Genomic DNA, 21165 nt, shown 5'->3' on the forward strand with positions numbered 1-21165 from the left:
TACATTGCTGCTATGAACATTGGGGTGCATATGGCCCTTCTTTTCACTACATCTGTGTCTTTGGGGTAAGTACCCAGTAGTGCAATTGCTGGGTCATAGGGTTGCTCTATTTTTTAATTTTTGAGGCACCTCCACACTGTTTTCCAAAGTGGCTGTACCAACTTGCATTCCCACCAACAGTGTAAGAGGGTTCCCCTTTCTCCACAACCTCTCCAACATTTGTTGTTTCTTTCCCTGTCCATTTTTGCCATTCTAACTGGTGTAAGCCTCTTCTTAATGCATCAGTGCTTCTTGCATGCTTGTCACTTCCCAAGGGTGGCTGTGTAGGTGGCAGGTGGTCTCCTTGGAGTGGAGCTGACTGAGAGGGACAGCACCTGAGCCTAGAGCCCCCTACTGGAGTGAGGGTGTGAGAACAGGTGTTGGCAGCTACAGGGGCAGGTGGGGGGATTACTCTTGGCTGGTTGACCGCACAGTATCTAGAGCCTGGTGACCAGCACTGTGGGTGGAAGGATCTCACTGAAGCTTTAGGTGGGGGCACAGAGGATGAATGAGGGGCATCTTCCCAACAACAACTTAGAGCTTGGCAAGGGAGTGCTACCTGCAAGAAAATTCAGAGGTCCATAGACATCAAGAGGCTCATTGGCAGACAACAAGAGTGACTTTAGTGCATAGATAAGAATCAAAGGGATCTGTTCAAATTGACAGTGATATTCCTTCCCAGGAATATCCTTATAGTCAGCAAGCACAAGGCATATCCAAGCTGTAGGTGACATTTCACCTGCATTGGTAGGAGATACATCACAAGACTGAAAGTTTTCATCTTCTGGGGGCATGGCCACAGACAATAAACAAGTGTTCACATCTAGGCTTTGTATGGAGTTCTATGCATCCGTTTTCTTACTGAATTCTCATAGTAGGGCACCTGGGTGGCTCAGTTGGTTAAGCGACTGCCTTTGGCTCAGGTCATGATCCTGGAGTCCCTGGATCGAGTCCCACATCGGGCTCCCTGCTCGGCAGGGAGTCTGCTTCTCCCTCTGACCCTCCCCCCTCTCATATGCTCTCTCTCATTCTCTCTCTCTCAAATAAATAAATAAAATCTTTAAAAAAATAAATAAATTCTCATAGTAGCCCAGCGAAGTAGGCATGTTCCTGCTCTGTAGGGAAGGAAACTGAGGCATGGAGAGATTCAATGACTTGGCAAACTGGAGCTATTCCGTATACTTACTGACTTGTAGGGAAAATAAAATAAGACGTGCTATCCCTACCGTACAGAGGAAAGTGTGGTTGTACAAGTGAGACCTGCCCAAGGACACACACACTGGGTAAGCAACTGAGCCAGTGTTTCAACTCAAGTCTTTCTGACTCCACCTTCACTCAGTCTCAGCGTGGGGTGGGGTGGGACTCTGCGAGTGTGCCATGCGTGTGCAAACACAAGGGCACAGCTCTGTCGCTGTACCGTGCTATCATGGGAGGCTCACTGTGCGTCATCAATCAGGATAGCAGAATCATGGAAGCAAATGCAGCTTCCCTGGGACCCTAGATGATGTTCTCTCTTCTTAGCAAAACCAATAAGGATTCTTCACCTCAGAAATTCAAAATATCAGAAGTCTGAGACTGAGTCGATGACCGCAAGACATGCCAGAGCTTCCACCTGTGGGTGGATTCTGAGATTGGAAGTGAAGATCTCAGGGAGGGCAGGGGAGGGCAGGACTGGGGGAGGGTGAGTGTGACCACGACCATCCACATTTCTAAAACCTGTATTGACAGAGTCGTGGAATGATGCCTTGGGGGTCTGCCTGCCTGTTGTGGCATAAAGAGAGTACTTAACTCTTTTGTGCCAAGCCGTCTTGGCTTTCTGTCCCCAGTGGAGACTCTCTGGTAAAGTGTGCCCCCCCCGCCCCCCCCCGCAATGCCTAGGGAGCTTGAAGTCCAGTGGGAGAGACTAATAGAAGCCTGGCAATGTAATACTGTGAGTGACCAACAGAGACGTGACTCGGATGGAAGAAACAGGGAGGGGACAGCAGTCTGCTCTGGGCCGAGCAGAGCCTGACTAGGGGGAGAAATACTCCTGGTCTTGAATTTTCCATGGGGAAAATGGGGGGAAGACATTATAAGCTTGGGAACCATATGTGCCAAAGATGGAGATAGGAAGGGGCTACATGGATTTGGGGACTGGTGAGCACTTTGGCCTCATGGTGGGGGTATAGGATGCAGGGGCAGGACAGGGCTGAGCTGGTGGATCAGAATTGAGAAGGCCTTGGAATCGCTTCCATCGAGGGAGGCTGATGTCCTCTTACAGCCAGCAGGCTGGGAGCCAACAAAGATTTGTAAGCAGAGCATGATCTCATGGGAGATCAGAATTAGAACACATTTGTGGGGTGGTAAAAGCCCTACCAATGAAATGAGTTGCTTTTTTAAGGGTTACATACTTTTATTTATTCATGTAGTCTCTTCTCCCTCTCTTTTCACAAAGGAGGGAGGATACACATATTCTGCATCAACTCACACAAACAAATGCAATTCAAAATGATAAAGTAAGTAGCTGAGGGAGCTGGGGCAGGGATTAGAATCTCTAAGAGCGTAGGTTCTGTACAGTTGGAAGTGGGCCTCGGGGATGGCACTGAGATTTGCAGGGGCCAAGGCCAAGATGGAGACAGAGCCAAATTCCCAGCCCACAGGGGTTGTGTGACCCAATCAAACTGGAATTAACTCTTCCTGATACAAAAGAGGCAAGGCTCTCATGAATTCACCAAAATAAGTCCTTCAAGAGACATTTCAGGAATTCCAATAAGCTGTTTTTTATGGGCTGATGGGATTCCTCTGAAGCTCAATTTAGCACGAGAAATTCTAAGGGCAGCAGAGCAAAGGCACATGACCCAGGCTTCATCTGGCTTGATCACAGAATAAGATTCAGGCTAATGTGATGGCTTTTGCTCTCTTAAGGCCTCCGGCTGCATTTTTAAAAAGGTGATTTCTTATCTGCAACCCCAATATCCCACTCATAACAGATGAGACCTGGCAATCTCTGGATTGGGGTAGAGGCAGGGGATTGGTTTCTAGGGAGCCTCGGGGACACCCCCAGGAATTCCAGGGCTCTGGGGAAGATAATCTGAAAAACTTGATCCGAAGGAGTGATGGACAGAACGTCCTTCAGGCAATACTCTATAAATATTATTCCTCACAGTCGGGGTTTTGACAAGGATTGGAAGGTGGCGAGCTCCCGTGGAGACTTGCCAGGCAGATGTTCTGTGCTGGTGATTGCTGGTGATTTCTCAAACACCAGAAAGCAATAGATGGTCCAGTTCTCCAGGCTCACTTACTCTCCAGCCCCAGGTCTCAGAGGATCCTGCCTTTGAGAATTCAAGGCCCCGAACATGTGCTCCTGGGCCATGTCGCCCCCACATCAGAGGATGGGAAGCGGTCTCACTCCAACAAAAGTCTCTCAGGGCCCGGTTGCTCTAGATCTTTTTAATTGTTTCTTGACATGCCTTTTAAGCTGTCACACTGAAATGTGATTCCCATCTCTGTTTATGGGATGTCACCTGGGGAGGCACTCGGAGACCGGCTCTGGCTGGACCTCCACCTGCAACAGCTCTCTCCGCTCAACCATCTCTCCCCACCTTCCAACGCGTCTCTGTAGCTGCGAGGAAACTGGCAAGCTTCTTTGGCAGCAACAACAACAACAAAGAGTAGACCTTGGGGGACAGCAGGCAGCTGGCTGGTTCTCCACGATGCTTGCTGGCCCTGGAAGTGCTGTATACTCACTGTGCACCCTCCTCCGTGCCAGGCTCCGAGATGGGCGGGGGAGATGCCCATGGGAAGCGGGGGAGCGGGGTGCTGAGCGGACTCATGGTCAGGTGGGTGGGGCCACGCGTCTGATGTTCTGATGTAAAAGAGATCCCAGTGAGTGTGGTGCATGGGACACAGCCTTGGGGCTGAAGGAGTGACCAGGAGACCCCCACTCCACCCTTTTCCAGCCTGCACTCTGCTGCCGAAGCTGAATTACATGTGTGACATCAAGGAGTTCCTCTGCCTGCTTCCTCCAATTGGGCCCTGCCAGTGGGGAGTCCCAAAAAGTGTTCGGAGGGAGGTTAGAGAGTGCAAGTCATCCACATCGCCATTGCCAAGAAACAACGCCCCCGAGCTGGTGCGAACCAGCCCCAGACGCCTTGTACCCACAGTGACAAAGCAACACTGTTAATCAGTACACTTCATGCCCTGACCAAGGGTCCGGTATTTTTGCAAAATAGGTCGGGTCAGTTAAATGTTCTGGAACAAACCCTCACAGCCAATAGTGAGGTCAGAGCGTTGTTGCCTAACTGCCTCCCTACCAGGCCACCTCTTGGCTGGCTATGTCCTTCGACTAGAGATTGCTCCTCCCAAGAAAGGTGATTGTCCTTGGTGCCTCTCTCTCTCTCTCTCTTTCTCTCTGATTTCTAATAACTACCCCTCCGCTCTCAGCCTTTTGGTCCTGGGGTGGTAAAATTCTGCTACCAAGACTCTACTTATTGTCCTCTCACTTCAGTGCCCTTTACCCACGCCTTGGTTCATAGCCCATTCAGCAATAAACTCTCCTGAGTCACTCTGTTTTCAGCAAAGCTGTCATCATTAAGACAGTATGGTACTTGCACAAAAACAGACTCAGATCAGTGGAACAGAAGAGAGAACCCAGAAATGGACCCTCAACTCTATGGTCAACTAATCTTCAACAAAGCAGGAAAGAATGTCCAGTGGAAAAAAGACAGTCTCTTCAACAAATGGTGTTGGGAAAATTGGACAGCCACATGCAGAAGAATGAAACAGGACCATTTCCTTACACCATATACAAAAATAGACTCAAAATGGATGAAAGACCTAAATGTGAGATAGGAATCCATCAAAATCCTAGAGGGGAACATAGGCAGCATGTAATCTCTTTCTTGTTGGGACCTGGATTGATTCAGAGAGGGGTGGATCAATTCCAAAAATACAAAAGCAGCTTTACAAGGGTTGGGTCTTAAGGTGGGATAGGAGTAGGGGTAGAGTAAGGTCAATGGTATGTCAGCAGTTGTCTCTGGAGTTTAAACTATAGTATCCCACTTAACTTGCCCAATAGCCTCATGGGCAGGAGTGCTCCAGAGGAGGACCACAGGCTTGGGTAGGTCCTCTGAGGCCATGCATTCTGCCGGACAGACAAGGGACTCTTCTTCTGCTCAGCCCACCAACAAGATCTCTGAACCATTCATTAACCCATGTTGCCCCTCCCCCCATCAAAGACCTAAATCAAAGCCCAAACTGGAGATGGGGGGCAGGGCAGGAAGAACTACTGAACAAAGGGAGATGTCTTAGAGACCCCAGGGGTCTCTGTCTAAGGGGTGACCTTATCTTGCAAGTTCTGTATCTTGCAAGCCAAGGTCGCCTTGTTGAGAAGCAGTACAGCAATGTGGGTCTGCATCTCATGCCCCAGAAATGTTTCTTAAGAAGTGTTGTAACCTTTCATGGCTCTGGACTCCTTAGCTATCAAGTAGGATAATAATAGCATCTGCTTCAGAGGGTTAGGATGAGAATAAGGTAAGGCATCTGGCACAGTCAGACGCATATCTGACATTCAACAAATACTAGTTATTGTTGACAAGCAAGAGGCAGCAGGTGTGGTTGTTAAGGCAGCTGAGAGAGAAGGGAGAGCAGTAAGATTTTATTCCATGGGAAGTCTTAGAACGGAGTGTGACCAAGTGCCAGAGTTGGAAGGACATTTAATGGATCCTTTAGTCTCAATCTCCCCATTCTCAAAGAGAGAAAGGAGGCCAGCATGAAGAGGAGGCTTTTTGAAGGTCACCCACATCCTGATGGTAGGACTGGTCCAGTGGAAAAAAGAACTTGAACTTGAATCTGCTGCTTTTCTGCCTTCGGCCTCTTTCTTCAGAGCCTCCCAGGGAAATACTTCCACTGATTTCCTCCCCTGAAGGGTCATGATGCCTCTGATTTGTTAATGTCATTGTGAGGAATATATAAGGAAATAATGTCCATAAATCTTGCCGAATTCATTCTTGGAAGGGCAAGAAGAATAGTTGGTTTTTGCACTGGTTTAGATACATACCCAGTGTCATGTAACTTAGAGGAGGCGGAAGAGGGGAGGCAGGATTAATTAAGACACTGCCTCTCCTGACCTTCAAGTTTATGTTCTCTCCTCTATATCACACTCCTTCAGCCGTTTCTTAGCTGAAATTAAGAACTGTGGCTTCAAATAGAGCCACTGGCTTCACACACTCTTACTTCCTTGCTCCAAGAAGCCCTAGCTTTGTGGTGAACTCATACAGTGTTGGTTGTTAAAAAATGCCAAGGGACAAGAAAATAGAGTCTGAAATGTTTCATCTGGAAAAACAAACTCACACATAGACAAACAAGGGGACAATTAGTTTTTTGTTTGGGCTGAAACCAGTGGGATATTTGTCATGCAAGTGAAAGTCTGTAGAATTTAATAGGATTATTGTAGGGTGAGGAGGTCCATTTAGAGAGGGATAAAGAACCGAGGAGCAAAACATGCCTATACTCATTTTTATGGATACTAAAAAAAAAAAAAATCTAACCTGAGAGTACCCATCTGATGGTTGAAATAACACCACTACCACCAGTGGTGATTGTAATGTTAACAAAATAGCATTAGCTCTGTACCAGGTCTTATTTTAAACACTCTGCATTTGTGATCTCATTTAATCCTTGCAGGAGACAAGGCACATGTTGTTATTTCTGCTTTGGTGGCTAAAGATACCGGGGCCAAGGGCAGCTGTATAACTGAAGGGTAGGGGTGGAATTTGAGCTTGATTCCAGGTTTTTCATCCCTAGTTCTGTCTCATAAAATGCCCGGGGAGCACAGGTAGGATCCATAAACCCAGTTGATATATAAGGAGTAATGTTGCTGGTGTCGAGCCCTGAGTAAGGCAGAGGTGGCAGTCAAAGCCTGTGGATTAACCCAGGGTCTAAAATCAAACATGTCTATAAAACAGGACAGATGGGAACATGGGACATGCCGACCCAACGTAATTCTAATGGAAAGAGGTTCTCTGTTGCCTTTAAGGTTGGAGTAAATGCCTTCTGAATCGTGGCTTCCCTCATCCAGCGTCTGTGGGGGCAAATTTTCTAATTCTTTCCCCTGCCCCAGATGCCCAGTAGGAACTGATCCTCAATACAGTCTTGCTGATCTGTTGGCCAACTGATTGATTGATTAATTGATATATTGCAGCTGTATGGTTTGGGGCTTCCAGCTCTAGCTGGGAATAGATTTTCATCTTCACAGGTTAAAAACAAAAGCTATCAACCCCCTTACAGGAGATGGTGATGAGACACAATCTTATTAAACAGTAACTGACAATTTATCATCTCTCAACAGCTCGAGGCCCAATTTTTTGTGTATTCTTGCCAGGATCTCAGTGTCTTATTCAATATCTAACTTATTTGGAGTCTTATTGAGGGAGGAGCATCTTCTGCAATTCTTGCCTCCTATTTGCAAAGAGTAGTTATGCAACAAAAATCATCAGGAAGAACTTGGTGGCCATCCAGGGTTTAGTCCATGTCAGGGGGCCACATACCTGCTTTCTTGGAACCTCGTGCCATGATGATTTTCTCTAGAACCTAACATTTTATGGTCCTATTTTTTTTTTTTCCTGACCAAACATTCCTTTGTTTCTGTGTTGTCACCTTGATTTTAAAGTTTTTCTCTCTGCCCCCGCTAAGTATTGAAATGTTGCTTAGCAAAACTTACTTATCATTTAATGCATTTCACAAACTAATTAAACCTTGCAGCGGCACACGTAAATTGGACCCTCTGGCCAAGGGAAATTCTCACATCATCTGGCTTAGTCAGGATTTTGCCTTGTTCGGTATTCATCACGAGAGCTGGGTCTCCAGGAAGAGGGCCCCTGGGCACAGAGGTGGGCACACGGGATTGGCTGGGCCCATCCTACTCCCTATTACCTGGCCACAGTGATTGGTTCTGAGAAGGGGCGGGGCCACGGAATTCAAGCGTAGCCTATCAGAATCAACCTTGGGCTTAGTGTGAAGGCTCTGAAGAGGTTTTATTCCCACCAGTTTTCCCAATCTGGGAAGATAAGAACAACAAGCCTGCTGGTGCTCGCCTTTCCAGTCACATGGGGCGAGTGTGCTTAAGCACTAAGAAGGGGAAGGCTGAGTTTATAGATGGAATGGGAGCCATGACTGCGATGAGCTTCCTTAGTTCCTCATTTATGTAACTCAGCGAATTCCTTCTGTCCTCTCAGCTAGTTTCAGTTGTGTTTCTGCAACTTCTGATCTAGAGTCTTGACCAATATAGGTCGGTTGGTTTATTTTCTCCATTCCTCCAGAGACTCGAGACACACAAATGGTAATTGGAGAAGCAGGTTTGCCTGTCTCAGAAGCAACAGAGTTGGTTTTACCCAGTACCACATCACTGCCCATTTATCATCAAGGCTCAGAGCTGGTTACAAATAATCAGTCATCTCCCTTGCCCTCCCAAGGTGAGTAGGAGACCTTCCTTTGTTTACCCGTGGATTTACTTCAAATGAATACTTGTTTATTTTCTAATGTTTCCGAAGTATGAAATTATTGCACATACATTGTAGAAGTTACAGAGAAGCACAAAGAAGGCAATAAATTTACCCCTACTCTAGCCACCTCACCTTGCCACACCTAAAATGGTGTGCTATTTTCTCTTTACATAGGAAACCTAAATGTTCAGTGAAGTAATTTCCTTGATGAATAAATAAATAAGCCCATAAAATGGACTCAAACCATTATTCCATGGCTTCTAGAAAGTCCAGTGTCCTGGACTTGAGTCCAAGCTCTTCCCTATTACCAGGTCTGTGATTTTGGGCAAGTTACCTAACCTCCTTGAGCCATTTTCTCATATCCACTGGAGTAAATAATCCCCTTCTAGTTGATGGGTTTATGGAAGAACTGAATGGAAAAAAAGAAATCAACAAGTATTTTGTTGAAAACTATGAAATGTGGTGCAAATAACATAAATCATGCCTTTTATAAAATATTTTCTTTCTAGTCACAGAAAACTTTTATCAAAAGTTTTTGTGTGAAATCCCAGTCCCCAGAATAGACGAAGAGGGGCTTTGGTTAATGCAGAGCCACCTCCAACCCCAAGTAGCCTATGATGTGCCTTCAGGTAAGCCCCCCTGGCACAGAATGCTATTTAAAGACTCTGGTCTATTATTAGATAATTTCCAAAGTACTTTCATCTGAGAAACTGAAGGAAAAATTGCCAAGGAAACTTTACAGGGCTGGAAATGGAGAGGGGGTAGGCTAATGGCAAAAAACCCCCAAAACTCCTCATATTTCACCCCGTAAATACTAAGTTAACTGAGAACTCTGCCCAGTGCCTGTTTTAAGAAGATGCTGCTGATGAGGATTAAGTTCTCATTCTGGAGTTTTCTTGGCCACTGCTGAGTGCAATCAAATTCTTCTCATGACATCCCTCCCCACTTTCTCTAACTGCATAGCTAGAAGGGGTCGGACAAAGCCAACTACTGAGACCACCCATCCTATCCACACAGATGCCCAAAGGCACTCCGTTTGGCTCTGGGACTCATCCAAACATATTTGTAACACTTGTTCTCTGCCAGGTCCTATGCTAGATGCTGAGGATGCAGTGGTGGGCACACCAAGCCATAACTAGCCTGTTCTCTGAGGACTTACTACCTGGGGAGTTAGACATAAGTGATACAGTCCTAAAAATTAGTGTAAAATTTCAATTGTTGTATGTCCTAGATGAACCCAGTGCTGGGAGATCAGAGAAAATAGGATGAGGACATGACATTTAAGTTATTATCTGAAATTAACAAGCATCCCCAGCCAAGGGAGAAGGTTGTGCAAAGGCCCTGTGGTGGTTAGGGAATTAGTACCCTCCAAGAACTGAAAGAAGGCCAGTGTGTGTCTGGGTACAAGATAAACCTGGTAAAGGAGGCAGGGACCAGGACAAGCACATTTATGGGGGGCCATGCCAGTGACATTGCTTCTTATCCTAGGAGCCATGGGAAGTCAGAGGCTGTGGTGTCTGCTCACAGACTGAGAGATGACAGGAGACCGTCTCAGAGAAGGGGCTATGGAGATAGGCCAAAGTAGACACATTTGGGAATTATTTGGGCAGCAAAATAAAGGCACTTTGGTAGCATGTATGTTAGAGTAGGATGTATTAGTTTCCTATTGTGGCTATAATATACATCACAGGTTTATGGCTTAAAACAAGAGCAATTTATTCTCTCATAGTCCTGGTGGCCAGAAGTCAGAAACGAGGGCTAAAAATCAGTCTTGGGATGCCTGGGTGGCTCAGTCATTAGGCATCTGCCTTTGGCTCAGGTCATGATCCCAGGGTCTTGGGATCGAGCCCCGCATCGGGATCTCTGCTCAGCGGGAAGCCTGCTTCTCCCTCTCCCGCTCCTCCTGCTTGTGTTCCCTTTCTTGCTGTCTCTCTTTCTCTGTCAAATAAATAAATAAAATCTTAAAAAAAAAAAATCTAAGTCTTGGCAGGGCTGGTTTTTCCTTGAGGCCCCAGGGGAGAATCTGTTCCTCGCCTCTTCCATGTTCTAGAAGCTGCTGGTATTCATTGGCTTGTGGCTGCATCCTTTCACTCTCTGCTCCCCATTATTTTACTACCTTCTGCATCCCTCTCATAAGGACCCTTGTGATTACATTTAGGGCCCAGCCTGATAATCCAAGATAATCTCTCCACTTTGAGGCTTACGATATTTCAGTTTCCTTAATTTAATCACATCTTCAGTGTCCCTTTTTTTGCTGATAAGGTTCCAGGGAAAAGGACCTGGACATCTTTGGGCGCCATCATTCAAGATATCACATAGGCAAGGAGAAAAAGAGATCATGCATGATGCTTGGGGTTCTGTGCTGCCAGTTGGATAGATGGCTCTGAGATGCATTGGCGTCACAAGATGAACTCGGTTTTGGCCATACTGAGTTGAGGTGCTTTTGAGACATCCAAGAGCAGCCATCCATCGGGCCATTTGGAAATACAGATCTGGAGTCCAGAAGAAAGGTCCGGGCTGGAGATACAAACATGAGAATCACCACAGTGGGGTGCTCAGTAATGCCGTTGGGAGGAATGAGGTTGTCCAGGGAAAGAATGTAAGAACACTTGGGGAACGATGATGTCGTGGCGATTTTCAGAGAGGATCCAAAGAGGCAGGAGGAAAACAAATACATTTCTGGCTCAGAAGCCAAGAGGGGGCTGAATTCAAGGAGAAGGGAGTGATCAACTCTGTCCAAAATGCCTGAGAGCTCAAGGAAATAGAGGATTGAAATGTCCATGAAATTCATCCCATGAACTCCTGAGGCAGAGTGATGGGAGCACAAGGTGCGTTAGGTTGGAGCAGGTGGAGGGTGAATGGATGGGAAGAAAACAGAATTAAGTAGAGAGAATTCTATATTCATACATATTCTGCTACTATGTATTATATATTCATATTCATCTTTTAGATCACCCTTCAACCATTATTCTTTAGGGGAGCTTTCCCTGACCACTCAACCCTCACTTTTATGAATTCTTGTAGCCCCAATATTCTCTCCCCTTTGGATCCTGATCAAAGGCTATTGAAATATATTTATTTGCATGATTATTTTATCTGAGGCATCCTCTGCTACTTCCTGTGTAAGTCACTCAAAAGTGGGGTTCTGGGGCAGTTTTTGCTCACCATCATATTCCCAGAACATATTCTGAAGCTGGCACTTCGTAGATCCACAACTGACTTTACTGAATGGGAAGATGATCAAATGAATGTTATAGTGTAAGTTTCAGAAGAGGAAGCATTTTTGATTTCTAGAAAGAGGCTGGCTATAATGAAAAGTGCACAGACATCTAGAACCTTCTGTGTTCTAGTTATGTAGCTTTGGCAAAATCAGATTCGATGACTTCAGAGCCTCTTTTTTCATGTCAGTATAATGGGATGATTTCTCCCATGTAGATATACCATCTTCTGAATTGAGTCTGATATGCATTTTGCTTCCACAGCATCCTGCCTTGTCAAGAGCTGACAATCACACATGCAAAACGAGTGATGTATATGAATTTTTCAAAAGCATTACTTTGGGAAATCAGAAACCAAAATAAATTGAGAGAGAGAGAGAAACACAGAGATACAGAGTACCTGGCATATCCAATGGCTATTAATAAATCTTGCCCCTTGATTGTGCTGGGTTTCATTTTGTCCTTAACATGTTGTGGTGGGGTCCTTGTAGTTGTATGAGGAATGATTTCCTAATTAAGGGAGATATCCTGGTGGAAGCTTGCATCTGCTGATGTCGATGAGGGCTCAGTGTGTCTGAGGAGAGGGGTGGGGGCTGGAGGACCTGGTCCTTTTGCACAGGGACCTCACCTCCCCCATTCCTGATGCCATTCCAGCTGGGCACCTGGCCAAGGAAAGCTAAGCATTTCTCTCCCTGTGCGCACACCTCTGAGATCACATGCAGAGATGGGATGCCTGATGGAAATCTGGAGTAATTCCGGTTTATTAATTTGTGCCCTTGTAATTAAACAGTCATATTAATTAACATTTATGCCTGTGTGTCTTCCTTTTCCATGTTAGACTTGAAGCTCAGAGTAATTATTTATATGATTTCTCAATTTGTTTTGGTTCTGTTTTCCCAAGGTGATACTTTTGCAAGATTCATATATAGCACTTGTTTCGCATGTCTGATTGTCAGCTCTTGATGAGGCAGGATTGCTGTGGGAGCAAAATGTATCAGACGGCGTCTGTGTCCTGGGTGGGAGGTGATTCTGAGCACCCATTCTTTCTGATGAAATTGTAAGGAAATTTGCAATCTCCATGCACACTGCCGGTGATTCTTGCATTGTTTTATGGTGTGTGTCTGAGTTTTATTTTGTTCTGCATATGGGAACATTAGAAAATTCTGTTGGGCAGTTATTCAGCCTTGATTGACACCGTCATCACTATGAGTCATCATTTTGGAGCCTGATTAAAGGTTATTGAAATATATTTATTTGCATGATTATTAGATTATTATTATTAATCTAATCGTATTAGATTAAAGGATATAACCTAGGTAGCATGGGAGGAAATCAAGAGTGTTACGGCTTGGTTTGGGGGCCTCCTTTTTGGCAGATGTCCCCCATTCACAGTTGATGGGGATAATTCCTTCAAAATAATTGATGTCCCCTATTCACAGTTGATGGGGATAATTCCACATTTGTGGCTCATGTCTCAGTAGCTACTGTCACTCAAGGTGAGGCAGACTCCGATCCTTGTCTCTGAAGCATTTATTGTGCCCCTGGGGAGTTAGGTCCAAATGATTAGTGGGTCAACACAAGACCCCCCCACCCCCACCCAAATACATCGGAGCAGGCAGCCAATGGAATATAGTGCTGTATTGATGAGATTCCTACCAGATGGTGCAGACGCAGAAGACCCTTAGGGAGTTGGGAGAGGAAAGAGGACGAGAGAGAAGCAAGGTGGAAGGGAAGAAGGAAGTGAGAATTTAGGGTGTCCCGGTATGGGTGGGATGCTTTGTAGACACATTCTCTTTCTAAAGACAGTGACCATACAGTTTTGGCATCCAGCTCTGTCTCCCGGCCCCATTTTATAGATGTGAATGCAGAGGCTCAGGGAGGACTGAGTGACTCATCCAGGCCCATCCACTAGAAGGTGTCAGCACAGGCATCAAACCCCAGCCTGTGTGGTTCCAGAGCCTGTGTGCCCGCTGCTCCCCCACAAAGCTGCACCCGATGCTAACTGGCACGTGCTTCGGAGAACAGGAGAGGGTTGACCAGCAGTTCACAACTGGCTGCCCAGCCACTCTCTGCCAAGCTTTCTGCTGGGGGCATGCATGTGCTCGGTGCATCGTGGGGGAAAGCATGGATTTGGAGTCAGAAGGGTGTAGTCGGGAACCTTTAAGATAATAGCAGCAGCAGCTGGTACTGTGAACAGGGGCCACAGATGAGTGCAGGACGGGCTGCTTGTGTACCCTTTGGGGCAGGCGGAACTGCCCAGGACCCTCTCTGAAGCTCCAGGAGACTTAGAGGAGACGAGAAGCGGCCTGCCCCGAAGGGAGTATGGCATGGCCGTTGATCTGGCTAATATCGACTGAGCGCTCGTCTCCGGTGCTGGACCCACTGCCCTGCTCCAGAGAACGGGCCTTCTTTCACTGCCATGTGGCGCTGAGCCTCCCGATGAAGACATATGTGTCACTTACAGAAGTGGTGCCTCTTGACACCTCTGGCACAAACATTTCGAATTCTAATCGTGGAAGTAATTTGGAAGAAGGAGATGAAGGTTATCATTTATTTAGGGGGCTTTATCAACAGAGGCCCTCACTGGCTTTAATAAATGAAATGTGTTGCACAGAACGGGGATCACTGAGGCATGAGATACTGTGTCTGCCCACGAAGGGCTTTGAATAATTTACATCCTGGAAAGATATTTTATGACAGTGCTTATAATCTTCTTATTGGTTCAAAATCAACATTTACAGCAGACGTCTTTGAACTGATGTAGCTGATAAGCTTATCTCTTTATTATGTGACACGAATCAAGCCTGCTCAGGAGAGGGAGTTTTCATCAGAATTGATTCCTCTTTGGATCTCAATATTTTAGTCTCCAAAAACAGCCAATAAATAATGGAGGTCAGCTATTAATATTTCATTTTAATTAATATATTAGTAGAGAGAATTCTTTTAATTTGAAGGGGCACAGGAAGGAGGCTTTGGGGTTTTGTGAAGGTGATTTATCTCGAGGCTCCATTTCCAGTTAAACCCACCCCGCCCCAGAGAGCTGCCTGCTCTTACTGGTCTCAGCCTTCCAGCACATCCGACAGGGCTGAGGTTCTTCCAGGTGATTGCTTGAGCCTGGTCAGTCCAGACGAGGAATCCTGGGGTACCAGGTCCCTGGCAAAAGATTTAAGAGGGTATTTTGCTCCCACGGTTCTGCAATGTTTAGAGCCTGCGGAGCGAAGGGCATAATGGATGATGGCCCCTAGAAGTCCAAAAGGCTGTCTATCTGGGCACGTCCCTCTGGCACTCCCAGGGTGCTGGTGGCTAGTACAGTTCTGAAGGCAGTGCCTGGGGGGCAGGAGAAGGGACCCAAGCGTTGGAGTCCCGCACCAGCACTCAAACAGAACTCTGTGTTTCAGCGGGAAAATGAATCCACTGCTCTGAGCCTCCCCTTCCTCACCTATGGACTGGGATGGTGGCCGTTCCCCTTCCAAGGTTACCCAGGGAGTTAAATATGGTAATTTATGCAAATGATGCCTTGTCACCCTAAGTGGAGATTGCTCTTAATATTCTAAACTGAGAGGCCCCTGTGCCCAGGGGAGGAATCATTCCACAGGAACACAAACATGAGCCGTAGAAACTGGAAGCTGAAACATCTCCTGGACATTTTGGGTTCTCTGTACCGCTAAACCACAAGCAAAGAAGGGGGTCACCAAACCGACCCGAGGAAAATGATCCCAATCGCCACTGCTCCCCCGCAGGGGGTGCACAGGGAGGATTATATGTGAAACTCGGAGGCTTCACAGGGATACCTTTTAATGCTCCCTTTCTCAAAGTCCTGGCTGATCCAACCATGGCAAGCCAATAAAAACAAGGCCACCAGGACACAGACTTCAAAGGAATGAGGCTCGTGGTTCACACCCAAGGCCCAGAGACCTTCCTGGCAGAGGGTAGGGGGATGCAGAATGGGCAGTGGAAGAAGGAACTAGGATCACAAACTGGCACTTGTGGATCAGAGTGCTTGGTTGAGAGGACAAAGACATTGATGTGAGCCCGTGTGATGCTGCAGCTGATGAGACTCCATGTGTCCCAGGGATCGTGGACTGGGACTTCTCCCCTGGACAGTGGTAGATGTCGCTGGCTTTTTGTCTTGGGAGGTTGATCTTTATGAAACATCATTTGGCCCTCTTGCCCTCTGGCTTACTATTGGTTTGGGTCAATGGTGAGTATCCCAAGGGGATTGGAGGGGAGGGAGGGTGTGGGGAGAGGGAGCGCCCTTCCTGGGTGCTCAGGGACCAGATGCATCTGTGTGTAAGTGGATGTGGGCCCAGGGCATGGATGAGGGTTACAAAAGAGACAGGTCTGTTTGCAGATGTATTTGAATCTATGCAGAGATTTCAATTTGGAGGACATTCAGAAACATAGCTGTTTTGGGGGTGGGGGAATGAGATTGGGAAAGTCCTCCCAAACCAAGGTCAGCCTACAAGAAAAGGTGGGTCAAGGAAGTGCTTGGCAAAGGCTGATCTGAGGAAGGGAAATTGTCTGGACTGGAGGTGGGAGGCCAGGGAGGAGGCCAGTGGAGGGAAAGAAATGGGTGCTATGCTGTGAGCCCCCATGGGATCATCTGGGGGCGTGGGCCTCTACCCCCTTGGGCCTCCCTTGTGAGATCAGGGGCTGTGTAGGCTTGAAGCCCCCTGCACTTGTCTAGGGGTTTCCTGGTGTCACTTGGCCCCTCCTGAGCTGATCCATAATTCAGCTGCACACTGGGCTTTGGAGGTGAACGCTGTCTACAGATTTATATGAGGGATCTGGGAACAGGAGTATAAATTAAGAATTGATGCTACAGAATCACACATAATCCCACTGTCCCAAGCTGATGGACTTACAGGTCTTTTTGCTTATTCACCCAGCAAGCGTAGGCTTTTCACCTATCTGTGCGGGTCCTGGGACAGGAGAGGAGGAGGGCTGGGGCCAGAGACTGAAACAGGCTGCACTTGAGGAGGTGTTTGCCTCATGTAATTAAGGAGAGTGGTTCGCTGAGAGCTCTTTCCCCACTTCCCAATCAAAAACATTTCATTAGTCATACTGCCTTTGAAACTCTCCAACAGCCCGTGGATCGCTGGCTCCAGAATGTGTGTTGATTAGAGCTGGAGAGCACATTCCTGCCCCAGCCTGTTGACCCTGACTCTTAGAAGGACAGGCAGCTCTGTTTGCTGTGCACATCCCGAGTCAGAATGTGGGCCAAGATAGGAACAGCCAGAGGGCATGGCTCTCAGGCACAATGCCTGGACCAACCACCTGAAACACCAACGCAGGATAAATGCCATTCTGGTCTCTCCTGTTTTTATTGAGCATCTATTCTAGGCCTGGGCCTGCTATGCCTGGGGATTTAGATGGAGAAGACAGGCTTTGAGAAGCTCCAGTCAAGCTGGGGAGAAGAGGAGGGAATCAGAGCAGTGAAGTTCCGTGTGAAACCATCCTACCACCAAAGGGTGGGAGAGACCACGTGGCATGGGACAATGGACTGGGGGGCTCAGACAATGTCTCTCTGTTCCCCACTGTGTCCTCAGAGCCTCTCGTTGTGCTGGGCTAAGTAGATTCACCAGGTATTTATGGAATGGATGAATGAGTTAATGGATGAATAAAGGCAGGAGAGGGGTCTGGAGAGGCTTCTGCAAGGGCTGATGTATGCATTGTGTCTTGAAGTTCATGCAACCTTGGCCGGGGTTGTGGGGAGGGAGGGTGATGTTTCCAGAGAGAGGGGGCAGCATAGGGAGGGGGAGGGTGACACATTTGACAGAGAGCACCAACCTTCAGTTTTAGGTTGTCACCTTTGGGGCCTGATTCGATCCGATTTGGAACCCATGTGGAGCTGTGTGTGTTTCCGAAAAGCTGCTGACTGCCTTTAAGGGAGATGCTGTTTGAGATCTACCGAGCCCCTGGAATTTCTCACCGATGTGACAATTATGGTGACTAACCTGTTATTTCAGAAGCTTAGCGCACCTGGTGTGGGAGGAAGTGGGTTGACAAATTAGCTGAGGCATATTCAGGTCACTTGGCTCTTTTTAGCAACACTAAGAATGGGGTTCAGATGCAAGAGGGCCTTTACTCTGCTAACCGGCCGGTGGTTGGCCTGGGTTCCATCTACCACCCACAGGGTAACATGGGACAAGTCACCAGACTTCTCCATGTCAGCTTCGTCAGCTCCAAAGTGGAACAAAATCATTCACCTGCTTTACCAGGAGAATCCTGTCCAATGGTGTTTCCAGGAAGGACCCCTAATCCAGGGAGGGTGAGCTCAGACCTCCAGGAGGCTGATGGTATCATCCACAAAATGGTTTTGAAATCTGTTTTTTAACCTAAAAAAATCCCTTGGTTTTGTATTCCACTCTGCAATATAATTCTGTTTGCTTTATTTTTGCATAGTTTAAGTGAGTTATAATTAGCAGAGCTGGGACTAACTTGAGAAGAGTGAGGTACTTGCTTTGGACCCCAAATTTAAGAAGACACCAGAAAAACTTCAGTCGTCAAGGTAAATAACATTTAAAAAAAATATTTATTTTATTTTAGAGAGAAGGCACCAGCGAGCCAGGGGGAGGAGCAGAGGGAGAGAGAATCCCAAGCAGACTCCCCTCTGAGTCCTGAGCGTGGAGCCTGACTCAGGACTCGATCCCACAACCCTGAGATCATGACCTGAGCCGAAACCAAGATTGCAAAACTGATGACCCCTTTTGGTAAATAAAGTTTTAGCAGAAGCAGCTGCAGGATTAGGATGAGGCGAGCAAGGCAGGGTTATCCAAATGCAGAATTGGGCTCTACCTTTACCTGAAATTGTATATTTTGTTTGCGATGGGTCTTCTGGCATTAATTTTGAGTTAAAAGACATTGCATTAGGGCGCCTGGGTGGCTCAGTTGGTTAAGCGACTGCCTTCGGCTCAGGTCATGATCCTGGAGTCCCAGGATCGAGTTCCGCATCGGGCTCCTTGCTCAGCGAGGAGTCTGCTTCTCCCTCTGACCCTCCCCCCCTCATGCTCTCTCTCTCAAATAAATAAAAAATTAAAAAAAAAAGACATTGCATTAAAATACTAGTTCAATACCTTGATTGCTGAGTGTTTTGGTGCCCTCTTAAATTTTGCCCCCCAACTCAAGTGCCTCACTTGCCTTACCTTAGTCCTAGCTCTGAGTGTGCTTAACCTTCTTGACTCCCCTCCCCTGAAACTCAAAAGAGAAGAGACCCTCCAAGAAGATGCAGCATGTTATTTCTCTGGCTTCATGAAACCCTGGAGCACATTTCTGCATGCTCATATGGGTCTGGGCACCTTCACTGAAGAAGCCCTGAGATACATGAGGGTATCTATACAAGGCCGGGTGCATAGGGGCTCTCAGAGGGCAGTGGGCTGGTCTGGTCTTCCTCCTGTTACAAATTCACCTGTGGCTTAAGCAATCTGGGCTCCACTTCCCCATCAGCAAGGTGAGGGGCTGGGGACAGATGATCTTTATTTAGGCTCAATAGTCTGTGGGTCTCTGAAGGCACAGTGGGGGATAGAGACTGTAGGAGGTGCTTTTCCAAGCCAGCCCTTCCCATGAGTCACGGACTGAGAAAAGGTCAGTGTGAAAAATCATTGGTGTTTAAAACAGTAAGTGCTGAAGCGATGTTCCCTGGGTGTGAATGAGGGAGGAAATTATTCCTAGAACTCTTGAGAGAACCTCCGGCTTGTGCTGGGTGGTGAGGGAAGTGTGGAGGGCTGAGGGAGCCCGTGTCCACTCTGGCCTGGTGGGCAAGTTGTGGGCGTGCAGTGAGGTCTGACAGTGAGGTGCAGGCTAGATGGTGGGCGGAAAGTCTGCTCGGAGATCCACTTTCAGCTGATCTGGGGAGGTTTCTGGGAAAAGATAGGACTTGGAGAATGTGCTTCAAGTGATGGTGAACATTATGAACCCAAAGAGGAGCCTGGGCCGTCCCGGTCCCAGGAGTAGACAGACGGTGCTCTCAAATGGAACTGAGTTCAGTAAATAGAGTCTTTATAACAGCTCAGGGGGATTAAGGGGAAATCAGCAAGGGGTCGGGAAGAACTTTGGGGCTAGAAACACCGGGGAGCCGTTACCTACCACCCCAGACCTGAAGGGGAAGGGGAAGGGTAGGGCAGGAGAGGGTTTGTCGGAAACTAGAGGGAGCTATTGCTATAGAGGGGACTAGGACAGGAGCTTCGGCTTTCAGGACCAAAGTGCAGCCATGCACAAATGCACCTGCAAGGGTGAGCCGGGGGTCCACACCCTTACCCTGCCCTCCTTCCGTTGTCTGGTCTCTGGTCGGTGCCTTCTGCTGGGTGGACCTGAGAGTCGTGTTCACACAGGCCAGCATCCCAGGGCCCAGAGCAGGGAGGAAAGAAGGGCCAGAGGGCGAATGAGAAGAGCTAGCTCCCTGGGTAAGATGGGTGCAGGAATGCAGTGGAACCGTGTCTGTGCACGTGCTGGTGTGGGTAAGGAATGGGGACAAGGCTCCATTCACTGAGCTTCCACATACCTGCTCACCTACTCCTTGGGACACCCAGCACGGTAACCATTATTACCTCTACATTTCAGGAGAGGAAACTGAGGCTGAAGAGATTGACCACTGGGCAGCTGGATGGAATCAGTCTTGGTGGCCAGTTGCAGAGTCTGTCGGTGTTTCCAGTGAGGAGAGGGCTCTGACCCTCCCCTGGAGCCCCTACAGGATGATTCTGCCTCAGTGCTGTGGTTTCAGTGCCCTGGGTAGGAAGAAGCAGCTCACTTCCCGCAAGCGAGCCAGGTGCCAGGTCTGGCTGGGTGCTGAGGCTTCACGGGGGATGGAGATATCCCAACACCACCTCCTCCTCCTCCTCTGCCTTCTCATCACGAGCACCATGGATCCAGCTCTTGTTAGGTTTCGGGCTTTGCATTAAGTTCTACATGTCAATCAATGCATTTAATCCTTGCCACAACATAGCAGGACTGGGTGTTATCACTGCCATTGTCCTCGGAGGGACGTGGGCACGGAGGGACTTGCTCCGCAGACATAGGAGAAGGGGTGAGTGCGGTCTCGGGTAGGTAGGGGCAGTGCTAGTCCCAGCTGCACGCAGCCCTTCCTGCATGTGGTGGGTCTTTGGTCAAATGTCTTTAAGCCTCAGCTCCCACCTGTTAGAAACCCTCCCCCCATAGCCTGTTTGGGGGTAAATGAGATGGTCCCCAGGAAGCCTCTAGCCTAGTACATGGCCTATGCAGCCCTGGCCCAACATTAGCTGTTGTATCGTTGTTGCTTGAATTACCTTGTCACGCCCTCTTTTTGTCCTTTTTCTTACTCTTCCTGTCCCTGTCTTCTCCTTACCCTTGACCAGCCCAAGGGCCTCCGTCATTGGCTTGGGAGTTCCCCCAAGCACAAGTATCTGGAAAAGACTCCCCGCTCACATTTGTCCTGAGCATCCCACACTGGGCTC

The 21165-nt window shown here is 47.7% G+C and overlaps 1 long non-coding RNA gene across 1 annotated transcript in view; it reads left to right on the forward strand.

Moving 5' to 3' along the window:
- The window catches only part of LOC145717544 (uncharacterized), a 289508-nt gene that overhangs the window by 122785 nt on the left and 145558 nt on the right, over window positions 1-21165 (forward strand). Inside the window, exon 4 of the long non-coding RNA XR_014140835.1 lies at window positions 8337-8489. This is a non-coding gene — a long non-coding RNA (uncharacterized LOC145717544). The remainder of the gene's footprint in view (window positions 1-8336; window positions 8490-21165) is intronic.

The sequence above is a fragment of the Leptonychotes weddellii genome, chromosome 16 (genome assembly GCF_054177405.1).
Source record: "Leptonychotes weddellii isolate Sample4059 chromosome 16, ASM5417740v2, whole genome shotgun sequence".
Lineage (NCBI taxonomy): Eukaryota > Metazoa > Chordata > Mammalia > Carnivora > Phocidae > Leptonychotes > Leptonychotes weddellii.